General features: G+C 55.4%; 1 pseudogene; it reads right to left on the reverse strand.

The window, feature by feature from the left end:
• LOC127484411 (olfactory receptor 52B4-like) overlaps positions 1-11,893 on the reverse strand; it is a 30,724-nt pseudogene extending 18,831 nt beyond the window's left edge.
• Positions 11,894-22,646: the final 10,753 nt, after the last annotated feature.

Below are 22,646 nucleotides of genomic sequence, written 5' to 3' on the forward strand. Positions count from 1 at the left end.
ACTTCAGACACCAATCACAAGGAGCTGGTCCCAGGTTACCCCCTGCTCTGTCCAACCTGGCCATAAGCCAGAGGTTCCTGCTCCATCCCCCTCGGGTGTGGTCATTTGCTAGAACAGCTCACAGAACTCAGGTAAATGCTCTCCTGATATTCATGTTTATTATAAAAGGACACAACGCAGGAACAGCCAGGAAGAAGAAATGCACAGGGCAAGGCATGGGGCAAGGGACACAGCATCCACGTCCTCCCCAGGTGCACCACCCTCCCAACACCTCAACGTGTTCACCAACCTGGAAGTTCTTGGAATCCTAGCCTCTTAGGTTTGTATGGATTCGTTATTACATACAGGATTGGTTACATCACTGGCCACTGGTGATCAGCTGAGCCGTCAGCCTCACAGCCTGTGAGATCTGATGTCTTCATCTCAGCAGGAGACGGGCTCTCTGAACACACCCCCTCCAGCAACACTCAGTGCTGGCCTTGCACGGGCCCTTCTTGCCTCTGTCACATTCCCCAGAACCAGTTTTTTTTATCAGAAACCTTTGCCCTAAAACTATGTGTCAGATCCAGAGAAGTGGGAGCTACTACGGGAAACACTCAGCTAGCAAATTTGGGGGGAAAAAAACTTAATCCTAAAGCACAGAAAATGGTCACTGGCCAGTGGTTGTGTGCCAAGCACCTCCAAGTGGAACTGGAATGTGGGGCCCTCTGTTTGGTGAACAGGGAAATGGGACAAGGCTCACTGTGTCTCTCAGAGACCAAGGACGACTCCTCTCTAGTGGCAAAATGAAGGTTTTCCCCTTGGTGGTGCTCTTCACAACCAGAGATTGTCGCCCCCTGCTGCTTGTTGTAGACAATCTCCTCTGTTAGGAACGACCACCGCCTGCCAGGCTTGGACCCCAGTCATGATTCCCTAAGAAATGACTGCTGCGTGAGGCCCATAATACAACCTGGTGGCCTACAGAGTCCCGAGAAGGTGTGGGGAGATCTTGACAATGCGGATTCTGAGAAGGCACCTGTAATATGGGTGGGAAGTGGAAACAGTATCTATAGCCTCTCCCACTCACGCCTCCAGGGTTCTGGTGTTGTCCTCTGCACTATCCTGGGTGCTAGGAAGTGGGGCTGCTCTGACGGACCCCACTAGGCTTCTGACTGCCTGGTGAGGCCGCCTTGCCCCTCTCTGGAGCCACCGCAGGGGCTGAGAGAGCTCTGCTTCCCCACCCACACTGGGACAGATATTTCTGCCGCTGAGAGAGAGGCCGTGAGACAGGCAGAGCCGCTTTGTTCGGGAGGAAAGGACAGTGCAGGGAAAATCTGTGCTTCCTTGCGGCGTTCTTCTCTGGTGGTCTCCCCACCTCTGGATTACGCTGCTCAGTTGGCTGGGTGGGGGGCACTTGCTCCTCTCATCCATGCTGCCTCTGTGTCACCACTGCCCCTTCTCTGTATCTGCCCTTCAACGGTATATGTGGTGTTCTTGCCCATTTTTCATGTGATACCTCCTCAGTCTCTTTTCCTAGCTGGCAGTTTTCTGCTTCTCTCGGACTATTTCACATTATTTACTGTGTTTTGGGCCAGCGACTTCTTTTCTCTTCTTTCTGCACCACATTTCATTGCACTGTTCCCAAATGGCCCTGAGCCCTCTTCCTGACCTGTGAATCTCTTTGGGAGGTAGGGGTGGCAGCAGAGGATGGATAAAAATGGCCCTTTAGTCTTTGAAGGGAGAAGAGAACTTCCACTTTGACTATGGCCTTGTCTAAATAAGGTTGGAGTTTGTGGACTCAAGAGGCTTCCATAGCCTTGGAAGCTCATGACAAGAGCCTCAGGTGATCACTGATGTCTCTTTTTGTTGTTGTTGTTCTTTTTTTGACAGGCAGAGTGGACAGTGAGAGAGACAGAGAGAAAGGTCTTCTTTTACCGTTGGTTCACCCTCCAATGGCCGCTGCGGCTGGCACACCACACTGATCCGAAGCCAGGAGCCAGGTGCTTCTCCTGGTCTCCCATGGGGTGTAGGGCCCAAGCACTTGGGCCATCCTCCACTGCACTCCCGGGCCATAGCAGAGAGCTGGCCTGGAAGAGGAGCAACTGGGACAGAATCCGGCACCCCGACCGGGACTAGAATCCAGGGTGCCGGCGCCGCAGGCGGAGGATTAGCCTATTGAACCTCAGCGCCGGCCCACTGATGTCTTAAATAAGAGTGTCAATTGTTAAATCAACAACAGGAGTCACTGTGTACTCACTCCCCATGTAGGACCTCTGTCTTTAATGTGTTGTACTATGGGAATTAACAGTAAAACTAGTCTTCAAACAGTACTTTATACTTTGTGTGTCAGTGTGGGTGCAGTCTGTTGAAATCTTTACTTAGTATACACTAAGTTGATCTTCTGTATATAAATATAATTTAAAATGAATCTTTATGAAGAATGGGATGAGAGAGGGAGTAGGAGATGGGATGGTTTGTGGGTGGGAAGGTGGGTTTGAGGGGAAAGCCACTATAATCCAAAAGTTGTACTTTTGAAATTTATATTTATTAAATAAAAGTTTTAAAAAATGGCCCTTTAGGAGAGAATAATCCAACATGGGAAACAGGCCACACAACAGACTCACAGAACAACAAATGCCCTAAACATCACTCTGGCCTTAGAATCAGCCTTTAAGGCATTTGGATCTGGCTAAAAAGCTCATGAGAACATTTTAGGCATGGAAAGCCAAGACACTGTGGCAAAAAATGACCCACATGAAGGATCTCTGTGAGTGAAATCCCAGTGGAAGTGGAAAAAAGGGGCCATCAAAGAAGGAGGTACTTTTCTCTGAAGGGAGGAGGGCTTATGGCCCTGTCCAAATACTGACTGAGTCTGTGGATTCAAAAGGCTTCCATAGCCTTGGCAGCTCATGACAAGAGCCTCAGGTGATCATTGATGTCATAGATAAGAGTGTTAATTATTAAATCAACAACAGGAATCACTGTGCACTTGTAGGACCTCTGTCCTTAATGAGTTGTACTATGAGAATAAATGGTAAAATAGTCTTCAAACAGTACTTTACACTTTGTGTCTGTGTGGGTATAAACTGCTGAAATCTGTACTTAGTATAGATTTGGTCTTCTATAAATAAAGATAATTAAAAATGAAAATGAAGACTGGGATGGGAGAGGGAGTCACAGGTGGGACAGAAGTGGGGGTGGAAGGGTGGGTATGCAGGGAAGAACTGCTACATTCCAAAAGCTGTACCTATGAAACTTGTATCTATTAAATAAAATTTTTCAAAAAAAAGGCAGAAGAAGGCCGGCGCCGCGGCTCACTAGGCTAATCCTCCGCCTAGCGGCGCCGGCACACCGGGTTCTAGTCCCGGTCGGGGCGCCGGATTCTGTCCCGGTTGCCCCTCTTCCAGGCCAGCCCTCTGCTGTGGCCAGGGAGTGCAGTGGAGGATGGCCCAAGTGCTTGGGCCCTGCACCCCATGGGAGACCAGGATAAGCACCTGGCTCCTGGCTCCTGCCATCGGATCAGCGCGGTGCGCCGGCCGCAGCGCGCCGGCCGCGGCAGCCATTGGAGGGTGAACCAACGGCAAAGGAAGACCTTTCTCTCTGTCTCTCTCTCTCACTGTCCACTCTGCCTGTCAAAAAAAAAAAAAAAAAAAAAAGGCAGAAGAAAATGGCACTTTAGATTCACAGAGACTGGTACTTCCAGCAGAGACTAGGAGGCCTCTTCAGGAAGCAGCTTCTGAAACTGCCCAACTCCAGCGTCAGTCAAGAGTCCAGAAGAAAATATGAAAGGAAAGTTCTTCTTTACCAATAACCCAAGAATTTATCATTGGCCAAGAATACAACATCATTCTTTCCTGTAGGACCACCACCCGAACCAGCAAAGATGAAAAGGCCTGGTTATCAACAAGCTGATATGCAGCTATGCTGTTTGTGGGACTATAGACCAATAAAATCCCACTCTAGGATGACATAGCACTATGGGCCATTAGCTTCAGTCCAAATCTGATCAGCTGGTGTGCAGGTCTCTGGTTGGCCCACAGTGCTCATGGCCATCCTTTGATTGGTCAGCAATAGGAGGCTGGCATGTTCTCCAAAAAAAATCCCATGATGGTGTTCTTTGGTGTTTCTGGGTAGATGGCCATTACTTGTTCACCAAGGCCCACGGTTCTGGTGAAGGCTCTCAGTATGGGAACTAACAGTAAGATGTTAACTGTAGAGCTAAGCAATGAATTCTGAGCCTGTGATCCAGGCCCGTGGGGCCAGCCCAACCCATGCACCACTCCTTTCATTTAGTGAGTTAACCTTTAGTAAGGAGTTGACTTTAAATCAAAGTGAAGGGGCTGGCACTGTGGCACAGTAAGTTAATCCTCTGTCTGCAACACCGGCATCCCATATGGGCACCGATTCTAGTCCCGGCAGCTCCTCTTCTGATCCAGCTCTCTGCTATGGCCTGGGAAAGCAGTAGAAGATGACCCAAGTCCTTGGGCCCCTGCACCCACATGGGAGACCAGGAAGAAGCGCCTGGCTTCAGATCGGTGCAGCTCCAGCCGCTCTGGCCATTGCAGCCATTTGGAGAGTGAACCAGCGGACGCCTTTCTCTCTGTCTCTTCCTCTCACTGTCTATAACTCTGCCTCTCAATGAAATAAATAAAATCTTTTTAAAAAAATCAAAGTGGAAACAGAAGACTGCAAACTAAGGGACAGTGGCTCCAGCCTGCCTACACCAAGAAAAAAAAAAAAGCCATAAGGGGCTGGGTTTCAGTTCCAGCCACCTTCAGAAGAATGCTATGGACTGTGGAGTCCACCTCTGAGCCCAGATGCCAGTGCCTGCCTAGGCCAACCCTGTGGCTCAGGGCAGGCCACGGGATGCTGTTCCCCCTCCTGTACTGGGAACACCAGTTTGTCCAGAAGAAATCCTCCCCAGGCCCTCTGCTTATGAGGATGCAGAGAGCCTGGGGTAGGAGCAGGGGTTTCAGGAGGGACAGAAGCCATCCCCTACAAGTGTACCCCACTCTCCCAAAGACCACAAATTGCTCCAGTTTCTACAGAGGCCCTGGAAAGACCAGGACACAGCAGGCTGCAAGTACAAAGTACATCCAGGGTCAGGCAGGCCATGAACAGCAAAAGGCAGGCAAGGTGGGGGAGCCAGTGGCCCCCAAGTCACCACAGATGGCCTGGGCAGCTGACCACTCTAAGGCACCAAGAAAGAATGCTCACCAGCCTTCGTTGACTTCAGTTTTCCTCTAGTTTTAGAAAACAACCTTTCCCCAAATTTTGACACTCGAGGTACAGAATCAACTCACACAGTAGTCAGTTGATTCCAGATTTCTCCCTAGGGAAATAGCTCTCAGTACCCACTCAAAGCCAAGGATGTCTCCAGGTGGCTATACTGGAAACACAGCCTTCCACATACCTTTCTCACTGCCCCTACAGATCAATCACAAAGCTGCTTCTCTCCTAAGACAATGTTCTTATTAGCTTCAGATCAGCTGGGGGGGGGGGGGTACAGGAGGCTCCAGTCTCCTAACCCCTCCCCACAGCCTTCCCTGGAAGAAGAGTCCCTGAGGTTACCTCCTACTAGAATGCCATACAGTGGCCCCACGTGCACTGAGGACAGAATTCTCCCACAAAGGCCTCGCAGACTCCAGGGCACCACTTGCTCGACAGGGGCTGCTGAACACCTGAGGAGCCATGAAGCAAAGTGCTGTGTGAACCATGGAACGCTTGCAAACAGCGGAGGAGTTTACAGTGAGGATGCAGGAAGGTGAGCAGGTGCCAACTACCAAGGGAGGCACTCTGCAGGCTCCCGGCAGAATTCTACCAGGCATCTTGCCTCCAGGAAGGATTCTGGGGAACTGGGGCCAGTGCCAGCTGTACAAGCGGGCCTTCCTGGCACACACCCAACATGCGGCCCGCTCTGCCAGGGAGGGCTCAGTGCCAGGAACAGGCTGCAGGGAAGAAATTAGCTGTGGCAGGAATGGGCCAAGGGCAGCAGGGACCTCAGCCTGCCAACTGCCCAGAAAGGGCAAAGGCAGAAATGGCTCCCAACAGGACTTCACTCCCAGGAGTGGGCAGAGGGCCTGAGCCAAGTACAATCTACAATAGAAAGCAACCAACTGGTCATTACTCTGCTGTACCACATGAGGACCCTGCCCGTGGGACCAGGGCCAGGGTCTCCTCCAGGGATCCCCAGGGCCTGGGTTCGGCCATCACAACCTCCCTCATACCTTCCAGGTTTTGCCACTCTGTCCCCTCCCTCTATCCAGGGGAGACTGGCAATATTCAGCTGACAACAACTGAAACAATCCACAGTGGAGGAGTTCCCCCGGCCACTATGTGAGTGATGCCGAGGAAGCCACAGCACAGCCTCGGGGCCACAAGTGCATCGGGAGAGTCCAGCCCTGTCCCTGGGGAAGCTGCCTTCTCACCAGGTCTGGGTGCATACCCAAGCCAAAAGGATACACATGACAGGGGTCAGAGCCCAGCGCCAATATGCAGCAGGGCCCCAAACCCTGATGGGCTCCACTCAGGAAGGAACTTACGGCCACAGCCACTTCCAAATGATACCTAGTGCTTCACTATCTTATGACCGGACCGGCCCAGTCTCAGTCAAAGGCTTATCTACGTATGATCTCTGTCCTGAGCTCTTCCTGGCCTCCTGTAGGGGCTCCCAAGGACAAAGGATGAGAAATCCAACACCTTCCCCCCCACTAATGACACTGACCTTGGCCATCAATCACCAAGTGGCTCTCCCTCATATTTCCATCCTGTTTATGCTTTCACAGCTGTGAGTTCAATGAGCCTCACACGAGCCGAGTTTGGTACCAAACATAGTCTCCCTTTTGGACAGGGATACCGTAGCCCCCCACAGGCCAGCTCTTACTTCTGTAAAGGCTCATGAGACCATGAGGGTCACAGCATCACCTTACCAGCCCAAACCTCACTATCTGTTCTGTCCCACCATCAGCACTGCTCAGCCTCTTACCCAGGGCCGTCCCCCATGTCATGAAGCACACTACCCACGCTGCACCAAGACTTCCTCCTTCTTCTGCCTCGCCCAGCCCGGCTGGTGAAAGAACAGACTCCAGAGCTGAAAGGTCCTCCAAGGACTACCCCGCCTGGAGAGCTGACTCAGCCCAGGCCACAGCGAAGAAGAGACTGAGCTGAAAAGTAGAGCCCATGTTTCACTCCTGCCTGGCTCACTGTCCTCAGTGCCACAGATGGGAGCCTGGCTCTGTACACCCAGGAGGGACCCTCCTCACCTGGGCAAGAAGGAAGCCTCTCCTCTCGGTGCCTGCTGTGGCCTAGGCCCTTAGCAAGTACAGACCTTGGGCAAAATGGAGGCTAAAGAGAGGTCTCCTAAAGGCAGAACTCCGGGTAGGTCTACTTGGAGGGCTTTGCCTGCTGCTTTGTTGGGAGTAGACAGGACAGAAGGACATCAGAGTGGCCAGCTCCTGGCCTCCGGTCAGCAACCTGGCTCTTATGCCACCTCTGTACCCTCAGCAGAAAGGTCATGATTGCCACCCAGTGTCGCCAAGTTCATTTCATTGCAATGGTGTCCAAAACAGACCATGGTGGTCACAATCAGAGGGTAGACCGGCTACGGAGGGGGAGAAGGGGCATGTGGAATAGCCTCCACCTTTGAAAGTCTCTCCCCGGGAGCCACAGAAGGAGCGAATCCCACCATAACACAGTGTGGTTCCAATGCCAGGCCTCCCCTGAGAGCATTCCCTTCAGAGTCACAGACTAGAAAAGGTCCTCAAAGCAGCCAACCTTGACTTTAGATGTTGATAGGAATACTTTGAAGGGGAGAAAAATAATTCAAGTACTCTGTAATCTAAGCAAACTTGAGGTTGGCCTGCTCCCTTAAAAGAGAAATAAAAGACACTTTATAAATGATAGCACTTTGAAAAACCAGAGAGATGTAGGGTTTATTAGTTGTGGAGGCTTTTTGTTTGGGTGGTTTTGGTTTTTGGGTTTTGGGGTTGTGTGTGTGTGTGTGTGTGTGTGTGTGTGTGTGTGTTTTGATAGGCAGAGTTAGACAGTGAGAGAGAAAGAGAGAGAGAAAGGTCTTCTTTCCATTGGTTCACCCCCCAAATGGCTGCTATGGCCAGCACACTGCGCCGATCCGAGGCCAGGAGCCAGGTACTTCCTCCTGGTCCCCCATGTGGTGAAGAGTTAAAATTGTATATGTGCGGGTGTAAAAAGTTAAGCTTAAGCTTACAGGTTTAAACCTTCCTGGTGCAGCTGTGAAAATAAGACAGAGTAAAGTAGCACCTTGACAGTAGGGACTCCATTTTGGAGCACTTGAGACTGCATTCTGGGAAAGCAAACCCCCCCGCCAACCGTGAGACTCTGGTCTGAAACTATGATCTCAAATAGTCGGACAATAGCAGTACACTATATCACCCTTGGCAACGCACAAAAACCCCCTAGCATGATTGCTCAAGCTTAAAAATAAAAAGGTTACATCTGGGTTACCTGAGCTAATAATGAAAATGTGATTTGTCTATGTTTTTTTTTTATTTCTCATTTTAAATTTTATTATGTATGTTAGGTAAAAAGCAAAGGCCAGCATGGGAGTTGAGGAGCAGCAAAAATGCAAATAATTATTTGCTCTTAAAACATTCATGAACGAGCTGGCACAGTAGCCCAACTGTGAATTTTAGGACATTTCATAAATTTTATAAATCCAAACTGACAAATTCAATCTTGCAATTGCTATGTGAATCAAACTGAAACACTTCATTCTGTTTTCCATCTCATTTTTTTTTAACTTTTATATAATGAATATAAATTTCCAAAGTACGATTTATGGATTACAATGGCTTCCCCCCAATACCGTTCCTCCCACCCACAACCCTCCCCTTTCCCACTCCCTCTCCCCTTCCATTCACATCAAGATTCATTTTCGATTATCTTAATATACAGAAGATCAGCTTAGTATACATTAAGTATGGATTTCAACAGTTTGCTCCCACACAGAAACATAAATTGAAAAATAATAGATGATTTTTTTTAAATGATGATGAAATCAGATCAGACCTATTGTCATGTTTAATCCCAATGAGAGTCAAGTTGGGAGTTGATAATTTCTTTTTTTTTTTTTACAGAGGATCAGTTTAGTATGCATTAAGTAAAGATTTCAACAGTTTGCACCCCCATAGAAACACAAAGTGAAATATACTGTTTGAGTACTCGTTATAGCATTAAATCTCAATGCACAGCACATTAAGGACAGAGATCCTACATGAGGAGTAAGTGCACAGTGACTCCTGTTGTTGACTTTACCAATTGACACTCCTGTCTATGGCATCAGTAATCTCCCTATGCTCCAGTCATGAGTTTCCAAGGCTATGGAAGCCCTCTGAGTTCTCCGACTCTTATCTTGTTTAGACAAGGTCATAGTCAAAGTGGAGGTTCTCTCCTCCCTTCAGAGAAAGGTACCTCCTTCTTTGAAGACCTGATTGTCTATGTCTTAAGATCATAATTGCTGATTGTAAGATATTAGCAACCGCTTAGCAACCGTGTATTCTCTCCCCCCTCCCGATTTTGCGGTTTTTGCCTTTATAAACCCTAACCTTTGGTTATTCGGGGCTGCTCTGCTTTTGTATGATCAGGCAGCCCCAGCACGCTGGATAATCAATAAAGCTTCCCCGTGCTGTTTGCATAAGAGACATGTCTCTTGGTGACGTTTTTTGGGCGGTCGACTCTAACAGTGGGTACAGGGCCCAAGCACTTGGACCATCTTCCACTGCCTTCCCGGGCCACAGCAGAGAGCTGGGCTGGAAGAGGAGCAACCAGGACAGAACCGGCACCCCAACCGGGACTAGAACCCGGAGTGCTGGCACCACAGGCTGAGGATTAGACTAGTGAGCTGCGGTGCCAGCTTTTTTGTTTGTTTTTCAAAGACAGCCATAGAGAGGGCTCCCATCCATGGGTTCACTCCCCAGATGCCTGCGACAGCCATGGCTGGGACAAGGAGCAGCATGCAGCCAGGGGAACTCAATCCGAGTCTCCTATGTGGATGGCAGGGACCCAGCCACCTGAGGGTGAACACTAGCAGGAAGATGGAAGGGAGACAGAGTCAGGACCGGCCCTAAGCATTCTGACATGGGATGGCGGCATCCCAAGCTGCATTTTTTTTTTTTACAGGCAGAGTGGACAGTGAGAGAGAGAGACAGAGAGAAAGGTCTTCCTTTGCCGTTGGTTCACCCTCCAATGGCTGCCGAGGCCGGCACGCTGCAGCCGGCGCACCGCGCTGATCCGATGGCAGGAGCCAGGTACTTCTCCTGGTCTCCCATGGGGTGCGGCGCCCAAGGACTTGGGCCATCCTCCACTGCACTCCCTGGCCACAGCAGAGAGCTGGCCTGGAAGAGGGGCAACCGGGACAGAATCCTGCGCCCCGACCAGGACTAGAACCCAGTGTGCCGGTGCCACAAGGCGGAGGATTAGCCTAGTGAGCCGCGGCGCCGGCCCCAAGCTGCACTTTAACCACTTGGCCAAATGCCAGCTGCCCAGAGAGGTAATTTTGAAGAAGGGCCACACTTTCATTTTTAGCTAAGACCTGGTTTCTCCTCTTCTCAACACAGCAGCAGGCTTGCCTATATCACTCCAAGCTAAGGTGACCCTGACTACAAGCAAGTACAAGTGGAGCGGTTACATCTGTCAGACATCCATCCGTTAAGGACTGAATGTTTGTCCCCCTCAAAAGTCCTACATGGAAACCCTAACCCCACAACGTGATATTCGGAGGCAGGGCCTTTGAAAGTAATTAGGGAACCTCATGAAGAAGACATGCTCTCCCTCCCTCTCCACCTGGGCACGTGGGGAGATGCCCACAAGGCAGCACCAGGGCTCTCAGCACACACTCGGCCTGCAGCCACCTCCATCTTGGGACGTCCCAACCTCCAGAACTGTGAGAACCAAACGTCTGTTCAAACCACCCGGTCTACAGTGCTTTGTCAAAGCGACCAAAGCTGAACAAGGAACCACCCTCAAATGGGCACCCTCACTTAGCAAGGCCATCTGACGCTCAGGAAGCAGAGGCCAGAGGGAAGGGGAGGGTGGGACTGAAGTATTACGGGGAGACTCGCCATCTGCCCTTGGGTCGGCAGCACAACAGCAACAACGATGCGACATAAAGAGAAGCTGGGCACCGGGTTCTAGTCCCGGCTGCTCCTCTTCCAGTCCAGCTCTCTGCTGTGGCCCGGGAGTACAGTGGAGGACGGCCCAAGTGCCTAGGCCCCTGCACTCGCATGGGAGACCAGGAGGAAGCACCTGGCTCCTGGCTTTGGATCGGCACAGCAGCGGCTGTGGCAGCCATTTAGGGAATGAACGTGGGAAGAGCTTTCTCTGTCTCTCTCTCACTAACTCCATCTGTCAAACAAATAAAAAAAGAGAGAGAGAAAAGGTGGACAGCACTAGACCCACGGCCCGGTCAGCGGTGGCCAAGGGTTGCAATCCACAGAAGTGAAGGCATGAGCAGCCCAATCACACGTCCGAGACCAGGGCTACTGTCACAGATGGGACTAACAAGTCACAGCACATATTTAGACGGGGCCCAGACACCCTAGGTTGAGGACTGTTTTTGGTTTTGTTTTTGGCAAACAGGCCAAAAAGGATTAACTGAGTTTAAATCCGGGGAGGGGGGGGGGGGGGTCGTTGAGTTTAAAAAAAAAAAAAGCCAGACAATGATTCGGAAACAACCGAAGGCATCAAAAAAGCTAAACTCAAAACATGCTCCACAACCCCCAGCAGTCTCGGAGCGGGGCTTCAGGCTTTCAGTATCGCTGTTAAAATGACAGCGAGCCAAAACCAGGGCCAGGGCAAGCCCCCGCCCCGCGACGCGGCTCGCAGTCCGCCCAGGGCCCCGGGAGAGCCCGGCTCTCGCCGTCCGCCCCGCCCCGCTCATTCCGCGGTCTCGGGCGCCCTCGCGCAGCCGCGGGCAGGCGGCGCACCTGAACCTGCGCCTTCGGTCGCAGCGGCGGCTCCCCTGAGCCTCGCCGCGAGCGAGCGGCTCCCTGTCCAGGAGACCGCCGGCCTCCCCGGGGCCTCGTCGGCGCGCGGCGGCCCGGCTGGCACCGGCTGCTGGCGAAGTCGCCGGGCTCCCCGGGGCCGGCCCGGCAGCGCTAACGAGCCCCGCGGGAGCGCGGCGGCGGCGATGGCGGCAGGAGGCTGGGCCGTGGCAACCGGGCAGGCGAGCTTGGCCGTGCGGCCCGCGGCCTGCGCCCAGCTCCGCACAGGGCCCGGCCGCCCTCCTCCCGCTTCCCGCAAGCCCTTCTCAGAGAGACGCCGCACACTGCACCACGCCGAGGCCGCCATGAGGGACCCCCGCCCCGGTGCATTGTGGGCCGGCCGCGCCCCCGCCCAAAGGCTCGGCGTGCGCATCCCTCGGCCCGGCGCCGCCCTGGGCAGAGGCCAGGGGAGAAGGGGCGAGTGAGCACATCCTGGCTGCCTCACGAGCTGATTGCAGGGGCTTAAGAGCTGCCCGTCAACCTCGGGCAGGGAGTTAATGGTGGCATCCACCTCACAGGCTGCATCTGTGCGTCACACGCTGAGGTTTGCCCACCTGCGAGGAGTTGCCCCAGTCACATGCACCGCGTGTGGGTCTTACAACCCTGCGATGCGCCCTCTCCTGTGTGCCCGTTTCTCCCACTTTACAGACAGGAGAACTGAGGATTGGGATCACATGGCCTGACCTGAAGGCCCCCGCCAGTGGCTCAGACAAAGCCTCTTCCCCAGCAGTTTGGGGGTTTTGGGGTTTTTTTTGTTTTTTGGTTTTTGTGTGTGTGTGTTTGTTTGTTTTTGGCTTGTTTGTGTGTGTGCGTGTGTGTGTGTGTGCGTGTTTTTAAGATTTATCTATCTGAAAGTCCGAGTTGCAGAGAGAAAGATCTTCCATCTGCTGGTTCACTCCCCAAAATGGCTGCAGCTGCCTGGGCCAGGAACTTCCTATGGGTCTCCCAAGTGGGTGCAAGGGCTTGGGCCAGCCGCTGCTTTCCCAGGAGCACTTGCAGGGAGCTGGACTGGCAGTGGACTCAAACGAGCGCCCATATAGAATGCTGGCACTGCAGACAGCGGCCCAGCCCACTGCACTACAGCACCAGCCCCTTCTATGCAGTCTTTTTTTTTTACTATTATTAGAAAACTTTTATTTAATAAATATAAATTTTGAAAGTACAACTTTTGGATTATAGCGGTTTTTCCCCCATAACCACCCTCCCACCCCCAAACCATCCAATCTCCTACTCCCTCTCCCATCCCATTCTTCATTAAGATTCGTTTTTTATTATCTCTGTATACAGAAGAGCCATCCCATTCCAGGCAGCCTTCCAAGTGTTTTCTCCAGGTCACAGCCACACAGATGCTCCTCGTTAAAAAAGATTACTAGGGGCCAGTGCTGTGGCTTAGTGGGTAAAGCTGGCGCCTGCAGTGCTGGCATCCTATATGGGCGCCGGTTCTAGTCCTGGCTGCTCCACTTCCAATCCAGCTCTCTGCTATGGCCTGAGAAAGCAATAGAAGATGGCCCAAGTCCTTGGGCCCCTGCACCGATGTGGGAGACCCAGAAGAAGCTCCTGGCTCCTGGCTCCTGGCTTCAGATCGGCGCAGCTCCGGCCATTGTGGCCATTTGGGGAGTCAACCAGCAGATGGAAGACCTCTCTGCCTCTCTGTAACTCTGCCTTTCAAATAAATAAATAAATCTTAAAATATATATATATATATATATATATATATATATATATATATATAGTGAGACCCTGTGGTCCAGGGAAGCTGCGCACTGTGTCTCCGTGTGCTTCGGTGGGGGCTGCCAGTCACTTCAGCACGTCAGGCCTCTCCGAGAAGCATGGTGGAATTCCATGCTTTCCAGACGGCTTTGAATGGAGAGCCGTTTTGTGGAACAGCCCATGCCTGTGTCCCGGAGACGCTCTTGGGGACACGCTCGCCTTCCTGTCCTGGAAGACAAGACTTGGTGTGGCGGTCTCTCTGCCTGCACCGCGCTACAACCCCGCCAGGCCACCCGGCATTGCTGCAGGCATTGTGTCGTCACAGTTCGTGATCCTGTGTGTGCCGTCAGCGTGTTCTAGGAATTCTGTCTCTCCTCCCTGCTGCTCAGTGGTGACTTTTCCTGAGTGCTTCCCGCATAACCACTGCTCTGGGGGCCTTGTGCATAGTCACTAATGCGGTTCTTAAAACTGCCCGGGTGTTACCTACCCAGCCTGGAAAAGCAGACCCCCGCTCAGAGGCCGACATGAGTAAGAGGGTGGTGCCCTTAGAAGAAAGGCCCTGGAAGTACTGCACGGTGTTGACTGTCAAGGGGGAAACTGAGGCACAGAGAGGCCGTGCCTTGCTCTTGGTCACACTGACAGTGGCTGGGTGGGAACCCAAGCAGCCAGGGCCTGTCTGCCGCAGGCAGAGGGGAGACCCCACGCTTGGGCCCCCATGGGCGAAGCTGGAGTTTCCCGTGAGAGCGTCTCCAGTTTACCCAGGGTCCCTCCGTACCTGTCCATTGCCAGCCCCGAGCACTCTCATGGGAGAAGAAATGGGGCAAGATGTGGGCCCAGCCAGCCCTGGGTCTACTGCATGGGTAGCCTTAACTGGCAGTGTAAAAAGAAAGCATCATCTGCCCTCCAGGCTTGTATGAGGATGGACTGAGAGAAGGGACATAGAGCCCAGGGCCCCACCCAGCTCAGCACCCAGCACGCCGTGGCCTCCTCTGGGAAACCTTCCCTGACTGCCTCCCTCCCTCCCCAGGCTGGGCCCCGGGCCCTCTGTCCTGTCCCTGGCTTATCCGGCCCCAGCCTGCCCCAGGCCTGGTCTTGCTGAAGATGTGCCTCTCCGTTCCAAGGTCAGTCTTGGTCACTGCTGTTATCCCCCAGGCCCGGCAGCACTGAGCTCAGCCCGGTGCTTGCTGAGTGATTCAACCATGATGTCCAGAAAGACAGCTCACCCTAGCTCCTGAGAGCCTGCCCTAAACATCTGGTGTGGATTCTCACTCCTGCCATCCAGTGGCCGGCTGAGGTCAACACGAGGGCACCGAGGTGGGCGTGGTAAACCGCGGGGACAGGACATGCGCCACGTCGGCCCGCTTAGCCAGGATGAACGAGTGGGCATGTGGACCCCCCGCTGCCCTCCAGGAGGCACCAGAGTGTTTCGTGCACGTACAGCCGGGCCCCAGAAGAGGAAGGAGTGTGGCACAGCCTGCTCTGCCTGGGCATCAGTTTCCCACCTGTGCAGCCAGGGCAGGGCCTGGTGATACCGGGGCTCTCACGCTTTGGGTGATGCCTGTCTGCAGGCCTAGGGGACAGAGCAGGAGAGAGACCAAGGAACACAGGGCCCCTGGGTCAGAGGGTGGCCATCAGAGCAGGGCGGGCCACGCTGGCACCTCTGTGAGCACCAGGTCAGAGTCGGCTAGCGGTGGGGCTCAGAGGCAAGGCAGCAGCAGGCCGATGGGACGGGTGATTAAGAACCATAAGGGCTGTTCAGAAGGAACCAGCGCCTTGCAGTGTGTGTCATCTCATCTGGGCCTCGTGCTGACCCGAGAACTAAGGCCTGAGCAGCCTTGGCTCGGTGCAGGGTCACACGGTGGGTCAGTGCCTAGACTTCCTGCGACCCGCCTGTTGATTGACAAATCCACTTAAACTGCAGCAAGTCACACACTAGAAAATGCCTCTGGCCCTTTAAGGAGGGAGCAGTCAGGGCCCAGGTGGCTGTGTGAACAATCCAGAAGCAGCCGTCTCCACTCATTAAAAGTTTGGCCAGGCGAGGAGAGTGAGCACTGGGGCGGGCAGCCCTCCGTGGGACTCAGGCCTCAGCTGGACATGGAGTTGGGCCCGGGCTGTTATAATTGGGCCCCAGGTGCCCTGCTGAGCCCAGGCGGCCCCAGGAGCCCGGCAGGCCACAGAGGTCCAGCTCATTATGGCCTAATTGGTGGCAGATCCCTCGGCCGACCTCAGGGACCGAAAGCAATGAGCTCGGAGTGAGAAAAGTTGGAGCAGCCACAACTTCCTCCCAGGCGGCCCACAGCTTTCTCCACAGTGGCCCAAACTCCTCGCAGCCCTGGAGGCGCAGAGGCCCCTGCTGGTGCCAACGTTTCTCCAGTTGCCTAGGCGCAGGTGCACCATCAAGGGCTGGTGTAACCTTCAGCCACAGCCTGGCAGCTTGGGCACTGCTGGGCTCCCCAGAGCCTCGAGTGCCCTCAGCCCGGCAAGGGGGCCATAGCTCTACCCCTTCCCTGGTCCATCCCAGCACACACCCAGGACCGGACATCCCACCCCTGCAGTGGCAAACATGTCTGGTTGGCGCTGGGACAATGGGCCCCACTCCCGAGGCAGCTCCCCCACCTGGGCCTGTTTCCTCCCCATCCACCCTGGGAGGGAGGCTGATGCAAGATGCTGACAGTGGCCAAACGTCGGTGCTGCAGCAGCCCGTTCGCTCTGCAGACTGGCCCGCGAGGTGGCACTATTGCCCCCGTTTCCCAGATAAACTGAGGCACTGAGTCATTGGGCTTAACCCACCTCACCCAGCCTCTGCCTATAGAGAAGATGAGCATTGTAGCAAAACCCATTTAGGCTCCAATCTCAGCTCTGCCACTTAAGAAGCTGCCTGAGGGCCAGCGCAGTGGCATAGCGGGTAAAGCCGCCACCTGCTACACTGGCGTCCCATGTGGGTGCTGGTTCACATCCAGCCTGCTCCACTGCCGATCCAGCTCTCTGCTATGGCCTGGGAAAAGCAGTGGAAGATGGTCCCTGCCACCCATATGGGAGACCCTGCTGAAGCTCCTGGCTTCAGCCGGGCTCAAACCCTGGCTGTTGCAGCTATTTGGCGGGGGGGGGGGGGGGGGGGGGTGAACCAGCTGATGGAAGACCTCTCTCTCTCTCTCTCTCTCTCTCTCTCCCCCTGCCTTTCAAATGAATAAATGTTAAAAATTAATTTAAAGAAGCTGCATGAACCTACATACACAGCTTATTTAAGCTCCCTGAGTCTTTGTCATGTGCATCTGTCTCCTAAGGTTATGAGGTTAGCAGCAGGTGCATAAAGTGCCTGTCACAAACCCAGCACAGAGTAACATTCACCAAGTGACTGTGGTTCCTACTGTGTTATATAGCACGGAATTTAGAGCCCATTATTCTGAAAAGATTTTTCTGCCCTTAACTGAGGAGACACTGAGAGTGCTCAGCCAGCCAGCCAGCGGCAAGGGGAGCTGCAGCCCCTCCCCCCTCGCCTCCTCTTGCTCAGGTGCCGCCTGTGAGCTCAGGACACTGAACCCACACAGCGAGCCTGCTGTGGGAGCGACTCCACGACGTGTCCCTGGGCCTTCTGCCACGAGCAGGGGCCCCGTCTCTATGAGGGAGCACCGCTCAGCACCCCCCCCGCCCCCCCCCCCCCACATCCTTTCACAGGCTCTCAGGAAGGGCCGGGGCCCAGGGTGACGCATGTTCATGATGGTGGACCAGCGCTGGCCCCAGCCCCTTGTAGCAGGAGGGAGCTGGGCCTGGGGCCTTCGGGGGCCTCTTGATGACCCCTGCCCTTCCCAGCACCAAACCTGCAGGCGGAGTCGGGGACTCTGGGACGGGGGAGGCAGATCAGAGGCAGTGACCCAGGGTGGCCCAAGGTCTCTGAGAGGAGAGCAGGGGGTCCCACAGGAGCCCCCGACCCCAACCCCCGCCCGCCACATTAACCGTGGGACCAGTAGCAGTGAGGTTTAGAGTGAGACAGTCCAGCTTCCCGGCTCAGCCCTGCTCCTGCCTGCCGGTGCAGCCACAGGCAAATGCCTTTCCCTTTCCCTGCTTCATCCCCCATTAAATGCACGTAAATGAGAGGACCCACCCATCACAAAGGGCTGTTGTAATGATCAAAGAGAAGCTTTTAGCTAGCAGCTATAGACTGCATACTGTGCTAAAGAAGTGCCAGGTCTCCACTGCATCCTCGCAAGGCCCCGGGGGTTCTGCTTGTTCAAAGCTGTATACTGTGCCTGGCTTACTAGGTGCTCCATAAACCTGAGTTGGATGAATGATGATGAAGTTGGTGCTATTATTAATGCCCATTGTTCTGAAGAGTAGCTGAGCTCGAAGAAGGGAACAACTTGCCAGGACTACAGAGAGCCAGACGAGGTCCCGGTCTCCTGCCCCGGGCTCTGACACCAGCACGGCCCCACAGTCCTGCCAGGGTGCCCAGAGGCGCGCTGGGGAAGAGACTCCCGGAGTTAACCAGCCCGGCGGCACAGTCCCTCCAGCGCGCCACCTCGGCCAAAAGTGGTGCTCGGGCCCCACCTTGTGGCTGTTCTGGGCACTGCATGTTTCTCCTGGCCAGGCCAAAGACCTCAGGCTGCTGAGAAAGGCCAGTCCCTGGATGGCAGAGGCCAGAGAGCTGCCAGTGCACTGATCCTTTGTAAAGCCCTGGGCCCCCTGCGGTGCCAGCACCCTGGGTTCCAGCCCCGGTTGGGGCGCCGGATTCTGTCCTGGTTGTTCCTCTTCCAGTCCAGCTCTCTGCTGTGGCCCTGGAAAGCAGTGGAGGATGGTCCAAGCGCCTGGGCCCTGCACCCGCATGGGAGACCAGGAGGAAGCACCTGGCTCCTGGCTTCGGATCGGCCAGGGCGCCAGCTGTAGCGGCCATTTGGGGGGTGAATCAACATAAGGAAGACCTTTCTCTTTGTCTCTCTCTCTCTCACTAACTCTGCCTGTTAAAAAAAAAAAAAAAAAAAAAAAAGCCCTAGGCCCAGACATAGACAGGGAAATAGAGGGTTAGAGGGTTCTCCAAAAGCCCCAGAGACCAGTCACTTGTTTACAGACTGCGGAGGTTCTGAGCTTGACCAGCTGGGGTCACTCCAGGTTCTACAGGGACCTGAGGACTTTCTGGAGCTCCGGTGCCGCTGCCACACAAGCGCCATAGCCAGCCACTTGCCAGATTTCCCACTGCCCACAGCCTGAGGTCTCAGGACCACCTGAGTGAACAGTTTCCACGCCTCCTCTCTGCTCAGGAGACCCACGGAGGGGTGGGCCTTGCCCACAAGCACACGGCAAGGCCCTGGCGGCTGCGCCCAGCAGTGAAGGAGAAATCAAGTTGGCAGGGGGATGTGCAGGAGCTTTCTAAACACTAACCACGTGCATGGTTCATTTAAAACGTCGGACGCTGGGCCCGAGTGGGGAGAGGCACGGGGGCCGCCCAGGGCAGCACCATCCTTCTGTGAAAGGGCAGTGGAGGCCAAGGGCACCCGGCCAGACCCGGCTCCCAGCTCCAGTGGCCGACCCCGTTCCCCATGCTGCCTCCCACCATGCACATGGAGCCCCGTGCGCTCAGCTTCCCAGGGCTACGTGGCTGGCGTTGGGATGGAAGGAGAGGTGCGCGCTCAGTTGTACTGAGCCCTGCCCACACACAGCATGGGTGACGTCCTGGACAGATTTCATGGAGCTCAGTGAGACGCCTGCCCTAAGGCCTCCCATCCACTCCGTGTGCAGGAACTCCCAGCACGGTCCCTGCAGAGCCCGGGCTGGCTTCAGAGCCTCCTGTCCCAGCGGTAGAGCAGGAGGCCCCCAACCAGCCTGGCTGGGGGGGAGAGGGGAAGCCTGGGGAGGAGAGCTCATGGCAGGGGTGCCCCAGGGCCCAGGGGAGAGAGGAGAGGAGAGTTAGCAGCCGAGTGTGCTGTTGGCCTGAGGCCCAGACTCAAGAGATTCCTTGTGCTGTCTGGACTCAGAAGTGGCTGAAGCAAGAGCAGTCCAGAAGGGCTTCCTGGAGGAGGGGTACCTGAGGTCCCACTCGGGCCCATGAGCAGTGGCCTGGTGGAGGTGAGGGGAGGAAGGAAAGGCCGGGCAGAGGAGTGAGCAGCAAAGGACAAGGAGTTTGGCCTTGCAGTAGGGTGGAGGCCACTCAGGGCCGGGTGTGGTGGGCGTGACAGCCTTGATGCCAGCTAAGAGAGCCTTCGCCTTGCCTGATTGGAGCCTCTGTGGGATTTGAAATAGAGTGGTGAGGCCAGGCTTGCTTTCTTGGAGGGTCCTTCCGATGGGGAGGCAGAGGACTGGAGAGGGAGGCAGGGCTGGACAAAGGTTTGAGGAGCTGGATCAGAGAGGAGACAGGAGGCAGGACTGGCCGGCTTGGTGCTGACAGATGGGGGATGGGAGGAGAGGGGTGGGCCCCCGAGAAAGCAAATGAAGAGGAGCCCACCCGGCCCGGGAGGGGCGGCGGCGCTGGCCTGCAGTCCAGGCGATGGCCCTCACCAGCTCCCCGAGTCTGAGGGAGGAGGCCCCATCCCCGCCCTGAACGGCCCCGGGCCTGAGAAGGGGCGCAAGCCTGGCTTCCCGCAGCAGGACGCCGGCGTGGGCCCAGTCGTGGCCCCACCGGGACGAGTCCTAGCCGGGACGCCAGGCCCGGGCCTGTGGGAAAGGAGTCTTCTCAAGAAGTTCACTCGAGCTCCTGGGACGGTTACCCCAGAGACCCGGCGACAGAAAGGACTCGCGAGAGGACGGGGCAGAGGTCGGCCTCGGGCAGCAAAGCCGCCGGAGGGCGGAGGAGCGCGTGCCTCCGCCCTGGGGCCTGCAGACACCTTGGTTGAGACTTGGGGCCCCCAGACGGCGGCCAGGCGGCCAGAGGGTGGCGCTTCATTGCGGGGGCCTCAGCACGCGAGCCAGCAACGCTTCCCGGAGCTCTGAGGTGCCTCTGTGAGCGTTGACTGTGGCGTGTGGCGCCTGAGCGCCGCCGTGGGCCGATGCCAGGGCCAGCAGGTGAGAGGCCACCTTACCTGGGCATCGGCCACCAGAGCCTGCAGCAGGGTCCCGCCACACTGGAGGGACCCCACGCTGGGGCCCAGGGCAGCGTCACCTGAGCTGCACCCCAGCCAGTGCCAGGCCACTCCTCTTCTCAGCAAACATCCTACCTGGGCCAGAGAGAGCAAGGTGTGGAGGGCTCTGGCCAGTGTCTGGATGCCTCTGACCACCCTGCTGCCCCTTGAAGGCTGCAAGCCCCAGCCAGATGCCCGGGGAGGGCCTCCTGGGCTCCCAGCCACCAGGTTTTGTCTGGTTCCTACCCTTCCCCCACATCCAAGGTTTGGGGGTGCAACCTCAGTGTCCTTGTACCACTCATGGGTTCTCAGCCTTGGCCACCACAGGCCCTGATCCTGTCTGCCTCTGTGCCTACTGCTTCCAGACCTAGGCCTGTTCAAACATCCCCTCCTCTGGGGAGCCTTCCCTGAGCCCCATCTGTTCATCCCCAGGCCTCTGCTCAGACAGAGGGGTGAGTGGAGAGAGCCAGGTTTGAGTCAGGTAATCCATGCCAGCAATGCCGTGGGTCTCCTGGATGACCTTGCATCATTCGCCTAAAACCGCCAACCCCAGATGGTCTCAGATGGCCCGCCTCTAAAAGGGGGTAACCAGGGGACAGCATTGTGGCATAGCAGGTAAAGCCACAGCCTGTGACACCATATGTGTGCCAGTTCTAGTCTACTTCCAATCCAGCTCTCTGCTGATGTATCTGGGAAAGGAGAAGACAGCCCAAGTGCTTGGGCCTCTGCACCCATGTGGGAGACCTGGAAGAAGCTCCTGGGTCTGCCCCAGCCCTTGTGGCCATTTGGGGAGTGAGCCAGCAGATGGAAGATCTGTGCGTGTGTGTGTGTGTGTGTGTGTGTGTGTGTGTCTGTCTGTCTCTCTCTGTGTGTCTCTCTGTCTCTCTCTCTCACTGTGTGTGTGTGTGTCCCTCTCTCTCTTTCAAATAAATAAATAAATCTTTAACAAATAATAAAAAGGGGGTGACAAGATCCTCACCCAGACAAGCCCCCCATAGCCTCATTCTCCTGCTTCCAGACATCCTCTTTTCTCCCACAAACCCCAGAAGTACCAATGTTCCCTCTACATAGCAGGTGCTCAATAAAAGCTGCACCTCCCTGGAACTCTTGGCTCCTCGTTCCTGATGCGCAGAACCTGCCTGCCAGACTGAGCCACGTCCTGCAGCCACTCCCTGGGGCAGGCTGCAGGCTCCATTGGGGCCACCAGGTTGAAATCCCTGTCTATGTCAAGCCATGCCCCCTATAGCTCCGGAGAAGGGACCCTGGGCAGCGCAGAGCAGTAGGAACAGCCCTGCCTGGATGTGGGGAGACTGCCCTCAGTCCCGGGGTGTTCCCGGGAGACTGAGCTCTTGTCATCGCCCATTGGCTGAGCGGGAGCCCGGGCTCCTGGGGGAGGAGGAGGAGTGCACTTAACTGCACAGAGGGAGCCCCACTGGCTCTCTCTGCTCCGGCCTGATGGCGCTGGGGTGAGTACCAGCTCTGGGGAGCAGCCCAGGAGGGCAGCAGGTGCTGGGGTGGAGGCTGTGGGTGGTGCGCATTGGCAGGATGGGCTGAGGAACGAGGGAGCTGACTCACACCCTGCCCCAGGCCCCAGGCCCCACCGACCCCTCCTACCTGGAAAATGAGAGCGAGTTCCGGTCATCCCCTCCCTTCTACCCTCCCAATTGGCCTTACTCCATCATCCTCTCCCACCAGACTCCCCCAGCCCAGGAGTCCCTCTGGGGACATGGAAATAGGGAGAGGAACCTTGGCTTTCACGTCTGTATCCCACCCCCACAAATTCTTTGCAGCCCACCTGCCCGTGCCTGCCGACTCCAGCTTCGACTCACCTTAGAAACCCCCTCCCCCAGGAAGCCGCCCCCATCACCCCCAGCCACAGAGGCTGAATGAAGAG

This window comes from Oryctolagus cuniculus, chromosome 1, assembly GCF_964237555.1.
Source record: "Oryctolagus cuniculus chromosome 1, mOryCun1.1, whole genome shotgun sequence".
NCBI classification, from domain to species: Eukaryota; Metazoa; Chordata; class Mammalia; order Lagomorpha; family Leporidae; genus Oryctolagus; species Oryctolagus cuniculus.